The 15,114-nt window shown below is 40.4% G+C and overlaps 1 protein-coding gene across 1 annotated transcript in view; it reads right to left on the bottom strand.

The window, feature by feature from the left end:
- Nucleotides 1-15,114, bottom strand: part of CDH13 (cadherin 13) — a 583,915-nt gene that overhangs the window by 516,170 nt on the left and 52,631 nt on the right. The window lies entirely within an intron of this gene.

The raw sequence follows: 15,114 nt of genomic DNA, 5'->3' as shown, positions 1-15,114 counted from the left end.
GTCTAGCTATATATCTCTATAGAGAGATATATATATATAAGAATGCATTAATTGTACAATTTAGTTCCTATAAATCTGGAAGAGTAGTCAAGTACGAGGGGTAATTGTAGTCTGCTGACCTGTAGCCCCTGCAGCTAGTCACAAAAGCACAGAGCTGATTATTTCTCAGAAATGCTCTCCGGGGTTGTAAAATGTATTTTGCTTAATACAGTGATGGTGGAGCTTGGGGTCATGGGGAGAGTGAATAGCAGGCTTTGTAATGAACCTTAAAAAGAGGAGACTTCTCAGCACTTCATCTTTGTACACGCTGACACGCAGATCAGTGTTTTCCCTCTATGCATCTCAACCCTAGCTGTCAAACCGAAGCGACGTACACATGCACCCGTGTGCACAAACACATACACAAAAATCATCTCGCACTAAAAATCCCTTTAAACACTGGCTCTCCCTCTTAATAATCTCTCCCCTTTGTGAAAGGTCTCACTTCGGGATAATCTCATTATGGGGTATCTCCTTGACAGGTTAATCTTCTCAGTTACCTCCTGAAGATTTTGTCATCTTTTAATCTGGAATACGATCGGATAACATCTACAGATCAATATCTTCTTTGTAGTCATGTTCCAAAGGCTATGAGAGCTGTTCTCCCATGCAGTTCAAATGCCTCATTAAAGATTTCTCAAACTGTAAAACTCTTCCAGAGATATCATGCCTTCATTTGGTATACATTCAGTATAATATTCCTTAATTCACTCAAGTGTTTTAATGTCTGTCACAGTGACTCTTACTTCCTTAAAGCCAATATATTTCCTTAAAATAAACTTAACAGCTCCTACACATTTTCAACAAGCAGTATATTAATTTAAACAAGCTTTAAATGAATTATATCTGAACATTTCTTATGATGCAGTTATATTTACTGCACATTTCAACACGAATATGGTATCTTCTCATTTGTTAGCTTTATGTCTCTTGTGACAGTAAATTAAAATGATCCGTTGAACTCTGATTTTCTCTTTTTACATTCACTTCCTAACATAATTACTTTCCAACATTTTATTGACTTTTTCTTTGTAGTAAGATGATTCATATATATTAAGATCTTTGAAATGATACTAAGAAAAAAATGTAAGGTTACCTGTTGAACACTCTTTGCTTTGTGCATATTGTTGATCATTAACAGGATTTCTGATGCATTCACAGAAATTTGAATGTGTGTTTTTCTAAACAGCTCTGATAAGGTGATTATACAGGCCAAGATCTTTATAACCCTTACCGTTGCCAAATGCTATTTTTTATATTGATGAATTCTCTGCGCCAAGAAGGAGTGAATAAGTGAACTAGACATTTCCTTCTGGGGGAAAATATCCTGATGACAAAAAGAAAGAATGGATAATATTATGAAGACCTATGGAAAAAGCTAGCCAAAGATATATGAAGTAAGACTAACACTGAATGAGTGTTTCACTCACAAAGGAGGAAAAAAAAATAAATTTGCCATTTCACTCTTTTGTAAGCTTCAGTGATTAAGAGTCTGAAAATATACCTGGTCTCAATTTACACAGCAAGGTGTTTATTAGTTTGTCAGATCTCACATAGGCAGAAGCTAATTTGCTCATAGGGTATTCTGTAATTATATCACTGAATAGTTGTTTTAAGGGATCCAGTTTTAATTTCTTCCTCTTTAATATAGTCATTTAATTACAACACAGCACAATTGATTAATTGCAATTACAATATTTTCTTTCTGAGAATTCACCTACAAAGCACAGTAGGGTATTAGAGAGTACAAGGGAAAGAACTGCAGGGTTTAGCTTATCAGGTCAACAGAATATATACAGAATTAATACCTGTTTTCTTTAGGTAGAAATACAGCATGTGCTATACTGGTGAGATGATTCTGTGTTCAGTCCTCCCCTTCCATCTCTATTTAATATGTGGGGGCTGGGGGGGAAATCTCTAATGTCTCTGTATGCCCACTTGTCGAGGCTCTCTTAATGGCCCTGATCCACAACTCACTGAATTCAATGAAAGGATTTCTCTTGACTTCAGAAGCCTTTGGACTTGCCTGGTTACGAGCTAATCTTTCTTTCTGATCTGCAAGTTACCTCAAACCTTTGAGGGCAGTACAGATAGTCATAATAACTGAATCACCGTGGACTCCTCACCTCTGCTCGCCACTTGGGTTACGCCAGCTCTGCCCAGAAATGCTGATGGAAATCAGAACCTGTCAGATGATGCCCAAATTGCCTTGCTACCTTTGTCTCAATAATTTTTTCCAATAAACACAAAGGTTAGAGACAGGCTAATAGCTGGTGAGAAGATCAGTGTCAACAGAAATCTTCTTCAGTGAGGGTGTAAATAGCAGTTAACTAAGCACAGGAGAGACAAAAGGATATAGGAATTGCAAGGCTAACACACAACCTGGCTTTTGGGGACCCTCAGGAATCCACACAGCCTTTCATTAGGTCAGAGGCTGCCAGTAATAAGAGCAGGTTAGCCTGCGTGCTGCTCTGTACTAATGCAACAGTATTTCCTACCATCCTAGAGGTGATGGTGCGGTCCTGAACTGCACTCCAAGCCCTCAAGAGACTATGCCATAAGACCAGCTACATAAGATTCTTCTTGAGGAGGGGGTCTGCAGAGTCAGAGTAACTCCAGGTCACACTCATGGGGTGATGCTGAGGGGGAGATGCAGCTCTCTGCCATCTCCTATGCAGCTGTACTAGTGCACCTAAGGAGAGAGGCAGGAGGATGTGGAGACACAGTCTTGAACCCAAACACCTGAATTCTGCCAGAGTCCCTTTTAGGTCTCAATATCCTTTTGAGGATCTTGGCCTTCAAGCCTTAGTTTCTCAAGCAATTTACTGCGATGATCAGTAAAACGATATAGGAGTGTTCTTTAACTCACCATGAAAAGGTTGAGCTTTAAATCTAATGAAATTTAATTACAGCATTAACATTGTACAGATACCGATTTCAATTCAGAATGCCAGAGTCAGAGGGAGCATCTCAAGAATTAACTCTGTCCTAACTTACCCTGTTTTTTGAGGTGGATTTTCTCTGTAGACAAGAGGGAAATATTCTAGTACTAAATTCACAGTTAAGATGCTGCTTTGACATATCCCTGAATAGTGCACTCAGCAGAGTTCAAACAGCCTGACATTCAGAATTAATACTATAAATATGACCCTAAAAACGTCAGGAGTTCTAAAGTAGTGGGCCATTAACTTTTACAGTGTCGACCTATTCGTTCTTACATCAGTTTAATTAGTGTACAATGTAAGACATAAGAGTAAATATCACATGGACAAGCATAATAATCATTGTTGGCTTCAAACAGATAAACTTTCTGATGAGCTGCAAAGCATTAAAAAAGCCACCTACACATTGCCCACACATACCCATGGCAACATATATACATCAACATAAAGCAGAAAAAAGATGCAACCTATCAAAGTTTTAATATTCATCATCTGAGGCTAGCGTGATTGCATTTGCATGCCTTTGCTGCCTTTTTTTTCCCCCCAAGGATGAAATGAAGGGGAAAAAAAGCACAGAAATGTAAGAGAAAGTGCTTTGAAGCTTCCAGACGGTTTTGATCATATGTCCAAAATAAATCAACAGTTACTCAGAGCAAGTGTGTGTTATAGGACATTGCCTATGCCCTCTGAAAATAAATCAAGATGAACATTAATCAATATGTGAATGTGCACAGAAAAGCAACTGGTGGCACTACAGGCCTGCCTGTTAGCTTGGACAAGTAATCTGCCACCCAATGGACGAAACGTGTCATAAGTTCAATGCAATTAAGAATCTTTTTCACCTTCTTGAAAGAGTAAGGTCTTTGCCATTCACACATCTATTATTATTCAGTGGTAAAACAAAACATCTGATAAAGGATTACACTCAAGTGCTATAAAATATAGCATACATTCCTTTCCATACATGGGTATTGACATTCTTTTCCTGGCAAGGGCTCAAATGTACTTCTTGGATGCAGTAAGTTTTATATTCCCTTCTGCTTTTTCCATTCTATTTACCATTCATTTACCCAAGACTCTGGACCTTCTCTTCAAATTGTTTTTACAGCAGCAGAAAGGGGCTCAAACTTCCAAGAAGTCCGGCCCTCCCTGCAAAACACCAAATGATTTCTGCTTGGTGAGATGAGAACATCCAATATCCTGCAGAACCCGCCTGTGTGAATGGGTCTCAGGGTAACATCCAAAGGGTTATGAGCTTCTGTTGTTGTATGGTTTTTCTTTTGTAATAGGTTGTGAAATGGGTCCTGACATTGTTTCAGCTGTGACATTGTAGCTTGAATTGGAACCACTGGCCTATGAGATTCTTCATTAACATCAGTTCAACAACATCCTTTCCTGCTCTCCTCTGCAAAATTTTATGAACTCGGCCACCCTCTCTCAGAGAAGACACAATGTGCAGATATAGGCAATAAAAGTGATTAGCAGTCTGGAGAGGCTTCCATTTAAAGGCAGACAGAAAAAGAATAGGCCGTTTAATCCGGGGGCAAGAGAAAACCCATGGAAGGGACAGAGGGAGACAAGTAAATTCAGTGGGATAGGAAAAACGCATCTGTTACAAATATTTACCCTCTCACTTAATGAAGTCACAATCAATTGATCTGAAAGGCAACAAATTAAAAGCTGATAACAAATAAGAGACAACACAGCATGATCCATAGCAGCATTAAACAAAATGAAATATCATTGAGAACAAACATGAAATTCAATCCAAAACCAGATTAGATATGCAAATAATGTGAAAGTGGATAGTTACATGACAGAGAAACACAATTGATTTTATTCATATCAGGTAAAAATTACTGTGATATAGGTCATAAGTCAACTGCCACTAATAAGGTTTAGAAGAATTTTCCCTAGGATCATTTTCCTCTGGACTAGGCAGACTAAAGAGCCAATAACTCCTGTGTTCTTCCAGCAATTACAGCTATGCTTTTCAGTGTAGATATATAGTTATGTTGGAGGGTGGAACAAAGTTTGCATATATACTCAATATACAAGACAATGTCTGGAAACAAATAGCTCTGTGTTCAGTAGAACCAATGAAGCTTCGTGCACCTGTCTTAAATCAGAGCTGCTGTGTGAATTCTTTTAATACCACTTTTCTCATCAAGTATAATAGGATTTTTTCCTTCTCTTTCTCCAAAAAGCTAAACATCCCAGGAAAAATATTCTCAGGTGCTGATCACACATGGTAACCCTTATCTCAATGGGAATATTAATAGAGTCTCTCTATTCTCCCTGTCTACCTATAGAAAACTTACAGGACCTTAACACCTATTGGATTAGCCAATGGGTATTAAATTATATAAAAATATTTAAAAGAGACCAATAGATCAAAATGCACACAGAGCGTAATTGCATAAGCGTTACAGTGAGAAACCAGGACAGAAACATTAACATGGGAAGTGCACTCCAGCCCAGCCACTTACCTCCCCCACACTCCCCCAAAAAAAGCATTCAGGAACAGCAGATTGCAAAGAGCAATCACGCCAGCCACAGGTTGGCAATCACATCTTCTCCAAACAGCAATCATGGCTCTTACTGATGGACAACAACATGTGAGAAACTGTCATTTTGATATTTAAAATCTGTGGTGTGTAAAACACTGACTGTCAGTCTCAGCTGGTGGGATCTGTGTTACTGGAGAAGGAACTACAGAAATTACCGGATCTGAAATGGACCCTACAAGTGAAAGTGGTTATTTTTTGTAACTTTTCAACATTATTTCTCTATGCTGCAGACTGTACAGCTCATTTATTTACCTGACACTGTACTTCAATGGACAACATTTGGTCTTAGGACTTCGAAATTGTATTTTTTCTCCCAAGCTCTTCTTACCAGGTATTTCTTAACTGTGTAGGGACAAAAAGGTGTATTCTTGCCTTCAGCTCTAAGAGCTGAAAGCAAAGTTTTCTAAGGCCACTTTTCAGGAGAGAAAGACTATGTTAGCACCATCTTTCCTGTCCTCATCCTATGTATAGTACAGCTATAATGGTGGTAATGTGATCCGTGGTGCTGAAGAGGGATTAAGGGCTTGACCTAGTCAAACTTTATGGTTTCCCAGCTGGCAGTAAGAAATTACTTCCTGTATTCCCAGTGCCAAAGAATGACTGAACTGGAGGAATTGAATTTTTTTTTTTTCTTTTTTTAAGATAAACGGAAGGAGGGAGCCCGGATGGTTTTTTATGAGAGGAACAGAACAGCAAAAATCTTAATGGATTGTCCAGCACAAAATGTCTGTGGGATGAATGAGACCCTTAAAACACCATAGCTTGGGCTGAAATATTGCCAGGCTTTGCTTGCAATTTGATCTTTAAATCAGTTGTCCCATTCACTTCAAAATCAAATTTCAAAGTATGTGGGATAATGTAATCTTTTGAATTCACTGATATTTGAAAAGAGGAGGAAGGGAATTATATGAATATTTTTTTCTAAATGCACCACTTTTAAATTAATAGACATCTTGAGAGACCAAAAACTGCCCACCCATTTCCGGTAGGGATTCCTTCTGAACAAAACTGGGGTGCACTGCTAGCACTGAGCAGCAAGAGTCTTTCCTGTCCAGAAAACACAAATTTTATATGTTCTACTACACACTACTTCAGAGAAAGTAAACTGATGCCTATACAGAGAATGGGAAAGAAAGTGAGAGAAGTTGTCATGAAACAAAACACTGATGTTAAAATGCAGATGGGGACAACATCCAAAGATGCAGCATATTGTTGCAATGGACCAAATTCTGTTTTCTTCATCATCTGAGAGAAGTGTCTGAGAACTGACCTGATATGCTTGATGATAGAGGAGCTACAGTCGTTACATAAATCGATAAAAACCTGATTCAACAATTTACAGCTTTAGAATGGGCTAATGGGAAGATCATAAAATGAGGAAAAGGTGTTCCTCTTTGAATGACACCTACTTATTCCAGCTGGAATTTCTCCATTAACCTCTACAAACTTTGGATCAGAAGCTAAGTGTGCTTCTGCATAGTCCTCTCTGAAGCAGGTATAAAGCCATCTATCTCAAAGGATGTAATTTGCCATATTTCATTGCAAAGATGTTAGGAATTTTTGAAGCCAAAAGGTTTTTTTGGATAACCTATGTCTAGGAGAACTCAGAGACCCTGCACCTTCTCTCTGATTTTAGTATTGATTAAGGATGATGCAACCCAGTCCATGGTAGCCTCAGCACTGCTTTGAGTTATGCAGCATCAGCACAACCGCCATGGTCTCGGAGACCTGGCTACACGCTTCCCTCCTTCAGCGTGCCACATATAACAAGCTGTAGGCAATGCAAAGCAAAACCAGGCAAGCACATCTGAGAGACGTATCTGTCGTGCTTCAGAGCCACAGCTGAAACTTCTGTAGAAGTGGCAACTCCAACAGTTGTTGCGCTTGTTTGTATGTTATTGCTGCTGACTAAGTCAATGTCCTTTAGCTGTCAAAAACTTGAGCTGCTTTGGCTCTCCTTTAGGGAAATAAGTAAACTCTCTAACTGTATATTCATATTACTATCAAAAAATTTGGCTGGGTAGCTTTTCAGAGCCATTATTTGGGGATTTTTTGTTTTATTTCTTTCAGATCTACTGACAAAGCCCTTTCCTGAGCAGAGCACTGGTTAGTAATTCATGAGCTTCAGGCAAATGTTCAGTGCCTCGATGATGAAGAGCATTGTTGCTATCAGAAGGAAAGCTGATCTGGAGTAGGCACCCATCTGCCCCTTAGTAAAGTTTAGAGGCAATATTCCATTTCTACCTGGAAGGCAAGCCTAGAGACAGAAAATAATAATTTTTTTATGAGATATTTAGATAACTAGCAGAGAATCCTACTTCTTACAATCAGTGGTATCTGCTACTGCTATTCCTCATGCTTTAGTGGTTTGGACTTGTGACAGAAAATTCATCTTTGGGAGGATACATCTGTGAGTGCTACAGCATATAAGATTGATCAACTTCAGCTATTGCTTTGCTGTGTTCAGTTCCTTTTCTGCATTATATATAGTCAGTGAAATAGGTGGTCAATTTTCCCTTTTTTTTAGACCACTGATTACTTCCTGCTCTTAAAGCATAAAAAGATGATGATAATGTAAAAGGACATTGGACACTATCCAGAATTTGTACTGGAGAAGATGGTGGAGTGCCTACATGTATCCATTTGAGCTCACCTAAGAGAAAAGCGGGCTGCCAACTCTGCAGAGTTTTCTGCATAGTAAATCTGAATTTCCAGGTCCTAAATAAATATGAAGTTCATTCCACTGAGTGACAGGAATGGAAAAGTAATCACTGCAAGAAAAGGAAAAGATAAAATTCTGTCGCTCCATGGTGCCTTTCATGAGAGGATTTTACTCATGTTAATGAGGCCTTGTAACATGATAGTGATATCAAATTTCTTATGGAGGATGAATTCAGGCTTTCCAGAAATGTGTGGCATGAAGTCATAGTGCTGAGGGCAAAAGTGGAACTTGGGTAACAGTTTGACAGTCCAGAGTTGTGGTCTTTTAAATTAGCCATTAAATCATCTTGATTTAAGGGAAGAGAAAAAGCAGCTTCCTGAGGAACCTCCCCTCTGCAGTGAGGATTATGCAAAATTAGCCAAAGTGGGGATGTTTAACCTCACTCTAATTAAACTGCTGAAAGGGCTCAGAAGTTGCAGTTGTACCTGTTTTAGGTCTCTGCTCTGTGGTACATCAGGAGGGATCAGCACCATCCGTGACAGTTATCAGAATTAATGCACACAAGAATCAAGTGCTGGGCTGGTTGGGGTGAGGCTGTGTGAGGTCCTTCTAGTACAAAAGCACTGCAAAAGGTGAGGAGTCATCATAGGCTGCAGGTCCCAGCGCTCCTGAGGGCTCCAGTCCTTGGCGTTCCTGTGAGCTGGGCTGATCCGTTTTCAGCAACATCCTCATTACAGGGAGGTATATTAACAGTTTATTTTATTTTCCCTTTTCCAACACGGTGTTAGCTGAGGGACACTGCAAAATGTAACTGCTTATGCCAATATCCCTTTTGTGTGCAGATTTCATTCACACAGTTTCATTCTTCTCTTCCTCCTCCTCCTCCCCAGCTGACAGAGCCAGGACACCCTCACTGCACTTCACAAACAGTATGAGCCTAATTATAGATTTTTTTTCAGACTGGATCTTAGCAAGTTTAAGTGGAAGACAAAATATTTAGTTTCTACAAATTAATGAGGACAACAGAGCACACATTCGTTGTATGTCAATTAGCAACATATGGTGTAAGGCTTGCAAAACAATCAAATGATCAAACAATAAAGAAATGAAAGAATGTAGCGGTTTCTCCCTCTCTTACTAGCTAAATATAGCACGTGATGCTGGTTTTACAGATTTTCCAAGCAGATTGTAGAACACCTGCAAGCACACAGGTATTGTTTTATGAGGGTAAGCAGCAGGTAGTTTTTCTATATAAACCATTATGCCTAATTTCTTTTAAAACAGTTAGAATTGTATTTAGAAAAAAATAAAGATGTCAGCTTGCAATTTTTTTTTTTCATAAAAATGATAGGAAAAACAGTGGAACAGATTTCTTAAAACCTTTCCACCTTTTTATTTTTGTGCACCAACCAAGCATTGTTTTTTTTGTATACACAGGAGCAGCTCAGGGAAATGGGAAGGAGCTGGGGTAATCTTGCCTGTTGCAGCCCCTGTGGGGCTCCTCCTGCAAACAAGCCCCCCATCTGAGGGACCGTGCATCTCTTTTGTATTCTCACTTCTGAACCTGGCTCATGAGACCAAAAGAGGCAAACTTTTTTGTTAACACTTCTGAAAATCTGGCCATTTATTTAAATGTGAAATATAAATTAGGACTTGTATTGAAATCTGGCTCTAAAGCCTTGCATAGCTTTGTTATATGAAACCTTTATTAGTCTCACACTATGAGCTATCTGTAGAAAAATCTCCCTATTACTACAGATAGCTATGCTCTTTGTAGATAATATATGTACATCCTCAGAACCTGATTTTCTAAGGTTATAAATCCAATACTCCGAAGCACAGCAGCAAATCTCGTACTTGAAAACACACTTTACTGTTGATGATGAAGAAAAATAGTATTCACTGGTTTCAGCAGCAAAACTGCTGCTTGGTCCACTTTACCTACACGCCTAAATTGTAAAGTCAGTTTATTTGCCTGCAGAAATACCTGCAGTACAATGCCAAGGGACTGAACAGAAGGACACATGGGGGTTACTGGGCCATGGAGATCAGGAGGAACAGAGGGAAAACGGAGTATAAAAGAAGGAGATGGGTGCAAATGGCTGCCTTTAGCTGTGATAGTTCATGGCATGGGGATAAATGATGGGACAGCATCACCATGTAGTGCACAAAACCACTCCCAAAAGAAAGGAATATTTGGGCATTTGGGGTACCAGACAGACCATAATGGAAGTTTTACATCTGAACTTCCAGAGGTCCTAAAGAAATGGTGGGAAGGAGGAGCATCATTGCAACAAGTAAATCTAAAGATGGCTAATTTCCCCCCACAAACCTCAGAACTGTGTATCTCACCATGCCTCGCTTCTCAAGCATTCTCCACAGCCCACTGGTTCATGATCTGACCTTCAACTGTATCCCATTTGGCAGGGCAAGAGAGGAGTTCAGGGGAACCCAGGGTATTCCCAAAAGTATATCAGAGGGCAGGAAAGCAGAAGAGGAACTGCAGTGTAGGAAAACAGAACAACTTAGCATCCTGGGAAAGTATCAGATTATAAAAACAATAAAGTGATAAACCAACTGTTCTTCTTTGGGGTCAGTCATGAGAAACTATGGGCTGAAGATGAGATTAACTGGACTGGCAAATACTAATAACTTCAGTCATGGCTTCTATAAAATGTACCAGTATGTTATCTCCTATTTTTTCACATTGCATGGACAGATTCTGAGGTAAGGCAGAGTGAGCACAAGAAGGAAAAAAGACCCAGCCACTGAGCTGTAATATGGTACAGAGCTCAAATTGCAGAGGAGGCAGGTAACGTGGCAACCAGAGGAATGGCACCGCAAGGAGAGGTGGAGGAGACGAGAAGGTGGTGCCACATAGCCGGTGCCGTGAGCTCCAGGGACAGTCTCAGCACAGAGAGGAAAGTTCAGCATCTGTGAATTTAAGAGATATCGGGATCAACAGCAACATGACCAGTGATGCTGTGCCTCTGTGGCAAGAGCGATCTATGTTTCTAATGTGAAGATATCCATCACAGAGTAACTTCTTAGTGGAGAGAAGGCCAGCTAGCTTTCTCAGCTGCTCAAGGTCAAGTCCAGATAGGGAATATAAAGCTGTCCTTGACTATACTGCAAAGGCAAAATTACTTTGGTGCTTTGTCACAGAGTTCAGCCATTTCCCATAAGTAATCATAGCGTAAAACCACACCTGGTTTGTGTAGTGAGGAGTGAGCCCAACTGGATTTTTGGGGCCTATCCACTGAAAGCTAAACTGAAAACAGCTCCTTTATGTAGGCCACCAATTAGCTATTTAATTATAACAGCTTTCACTCTCTACGTACAGAACTGGATTTGAACCAGTGATCAAAGGATCTATAACTCATACCAATAGCACAAAGCAAATATTCTGGATTGTTTTAGCTCATACAAGAGATTAAACATTCCTCTTTAAGCATTGTGATTTCTTCTTTCTTTCTTGTAGAATCAGAAATAAAAAATTCGTTTCCTCTTTGTTGTACCATGAAATCTCCCTTTTTTAATGAGTATATGAACCAGTCATTTCGTTCTTAATAGGCCACTTACTGAATTTGATGGAGGAGATAATTAAATCTGACAGATATTCACATACATCTATCTTAAAACTAGCACTCAAAGATTATAAAAGCTGTAACATTCTCTTAATGAAATATAGCTGAACATGAGAAAAACACATTACAATGTATCTGAAAACAATTGCAAAATTTAGAGATAAACACTGTTAAGACTTGATAAGCCTTTCCAGTGTTGGTATGTACAGCAGACATAACAGTAGCAAACAAAAAACCCTTTTTGAAGTAGATGAAAGCTGGAGATAAATTTGTTTGGCATCCAAACAAGCGAGAATGAGTTTGTAGGTCCAAGAAAATATATGCATTATAACTACTGAAGCAAGATAGAGGCTTTTTATAACTTGTAAAAAAAATGCCAAGGAAAATTAATTTAAATAAACCCTTTTGAAACTTCAGTGCTGAATTTCAGTGGCAGTCAGAGTCAGGCCTCATGTTCCTGGGTAGTGTTAAAAGGCTTGGACTGCATGGTGAAACATGTTGAGAAATCAGCTGGATCGATAGCTCCCAGGATTTTCTCCATTCAATCTCAGCCCTGCTCTATTCACCCAGCTGGGTTCTTGGCACTTACACTTAGCCCATTTAACTAAGGGACAAGGAGATGTTATGGAAGGTGGAGAACTAATTATAAAAGCATTCAGAAGCCATGAAAATGGGATGATTCTTAGGGCTCATGAGTTGACAGATACAATCAAGTGCACTGCCAGAAAACCACTGGTGTGCAGCTGTGACCGAAAGCCGGTGTAATGGGAAGGGAACGCTAGGGAAGGGTGATGCTCCCACTTCTCACTTGGCAGAGCACTGGAGTCACATGGATGCAGGTACCTGTTGAGTGGCAGCTCTGGAAAAGTTTAAGTGGTTAAACATTCATGACAGGTAGAAGATACTGGAAGAGAAAATAGTAATTAAAAAAAAAAGTCTTTGAAAAACCCTGGTAAAAGGGAGGCCGTGAAGAGGAAGGCTTCCTTACCAGGAATGAAAATATTGAGAACTCAAGACTCCCCAGCCACCTAGATTTGACTTTGTACGGTCCCATCCATGATGCCAAGCAGGTCTAATTTAGTCTGTTTGTAGTCTTTACTATGATGAACAGCTAAAACATTCCAGAGCTTGATGAGTTTTTGTCTGTCTTCTGAAAGTGGGAAACACTCCTGAGTCTGAAGCTGCTCAGTTTATGCATCGTTCCCTAGGTAGGGGAGGATGGCAGATGCCTGGGAGATGCAACAAGTGAAAGTGTGGGAATAACTGAAGCAGAGAAAGTGCAAAGGCAAAGCTATTTATTGTGGCTGGGCACTTTATGCTGACTTTAAAGGAACGGTAGTGTTACTGATGGTTATTTATATTATATGACTTTATATTTTTGCAATATTTCCTATCTGCTTTTGACTTGACTGCCATTCAGAGTTCCCTACATTGTCCTGGGACCTACTGTGGGGAGGATGGGGGAGCAAGCGAGGGCACTTGGTAACCTTGCTAACAGGTCTTGGACATGGAAAACATGGACTTCAGGCTATAGTGGTCCATATATGTTGAACAGTATTTCAGCTGGATAGGGTGATGCTGTGGGCTCATCTGAGTCTCCTCTCCAAGGCTGATGATGGGTTTCCACTTTAAATGTTATGCTCTTTGATAAGTACATACTTGCCTTCCTGTGGGGAAGGAACTGGTTTAAGTATTGCTAAGACAGCTGTGTCGTCCAACTGCATTTCATGTTGCTGTGGTTTGACTGCCTGAATTCGGAAACCATGCCAGGACCCAAATGATCTGAAAGGGAATAACCTCTTTTTCCTGCTTAGGGACAATTCTCTCTCAGACATCTGCATAATCACTACCCACTTCTTAAATTTATTTACAAGGGATCCCTTGTTTACATAGTATTTTGACTTGAAATTCTCCTCAGGGAAAAAAAACCCACATCATTTCAGGGCTGCAAAACCTGTTTCTAGTGCAGATAAACTCTCCTGTTCCTCCTCAGCCTCTAAAGTTGTTGCTCCTTCTAGGAACCTCTCTTGGGTTAAAGGGTTTGATGGGCAGCTTCTGACAGAGAAAAGTACTTATCACACCGTTTTGCATCAAGAGCTGAATACAAGGTTCCAAGGCAAGAGTTGAGCTCTGTCATGTGAGCGGTTGGTACATGCCCCCTCAGATGGTTACTGCCATTAGAACCCAAAACTCAGCCTCATAAATAGAAATAGGCATTTCGGAGTGGAGCGATGCCTGGCGGTTGCAGGCCTTGTTCCAGGAGCAGCGTTCGCAGAGCTGAGCGAGATGCCTGAATTCCCTCTGGGGTGAATGGAGAGGATTAAGTGCCTCAGAATGAGATTCAAAGCAGGCAGCGAGTAAAGCAGGGAACACTTAAGCCTGCCTTAGGAAATACTAAAGAGAGGGGTGTATTTGAAATCCTCCATATATCCTGGGTTTAGCATTGACCCACATCCATGAGATAGGAGATGCTGTGAAAATGGGATTCAGAGCCCATAACCCCTTTCCAGAATTAAATTGTCACTTTGAGTAAAAGACTTCTGCTTGCTGTTGATGCCAAGGTCAGAAGCCAGATGGAGCGGGAAGTGGAGGCAGTAACCACAGCCACCTTTTATAGTAGCTTAATAGCGAAAACACATGCCTGGGAAGCTGGAAACCTGTCTGAGTTATTTCTCAGGTTTGAAGAGGCAAAACCACATCTTCCCCTTTCCAGGAGGATACACATTAACCTCAGGGGCCACTTTCCCTTTCTCCTTTTGGAGTAACAGTACAGCAAAGATTCATGTGGCCAGAGATGGAGAAGTGAGACAAGGCGAGGGGTGGAAAACAGAAATGAGCATCGTGGTCCCTTCTTCAGTGACCTGCAGAGTGAGGAGCCTTAGCTGCTTGTAAGGACATGTAGCTTTATGCTTCACTCACCTCTGTCATGTAATGAGGGATACAGCAGGTCTAATGGTAAGAGGAAACTGTGCTTTGATCATGAAGAAAAGTTATTTCAGGCCACATGAGAGGAGGGAGGCTATGGGGCGAGAGGGAGAAGGTGGTGGAGAGGAGCCAGACATGGCAGCTGCAGACACTATGAATGCGCTCTCGTTACCAAGCTCTCATCTTGCACTAGGAAAGCCTTTGCACTTAAAACACCAGCCTCTAGCTATTAGCTAAAGATTTTATTCATTTCCATGTATGTGCCCTTGCAGAAGGTTGAATTTCTTTCTATCTGTCTCCTTCAGCCCCAGCGTCCTCCAGCCCTCTCCCTATAGTCTGTGTTGGAAGCGCTTCCCAGCATGTGTCTTTAGGGAATATAATCCACGCAC

The sequence above is a fragment of the Egretta garzetta genome, unplaced genomic scaffold (genome assembly GCF_000687185.1).
Source record: "Egretta garzetta isolate BGI_Z169 unplaced genomic scaffold, ASM68718v1 scaffold39, whole genome shotgun sequence".
Lineage (NCBI taxonomy): Eukaryota > Metazoa > Chordata > Aves > Pelecaniformes > Ardeidae > Egretta > Egretta garzetta.
The sequence above is the reverse complement of the archived record's forward strand: the minus strand, read 5'-3'. Positions and strand labels throughout refer to the sequence as shown.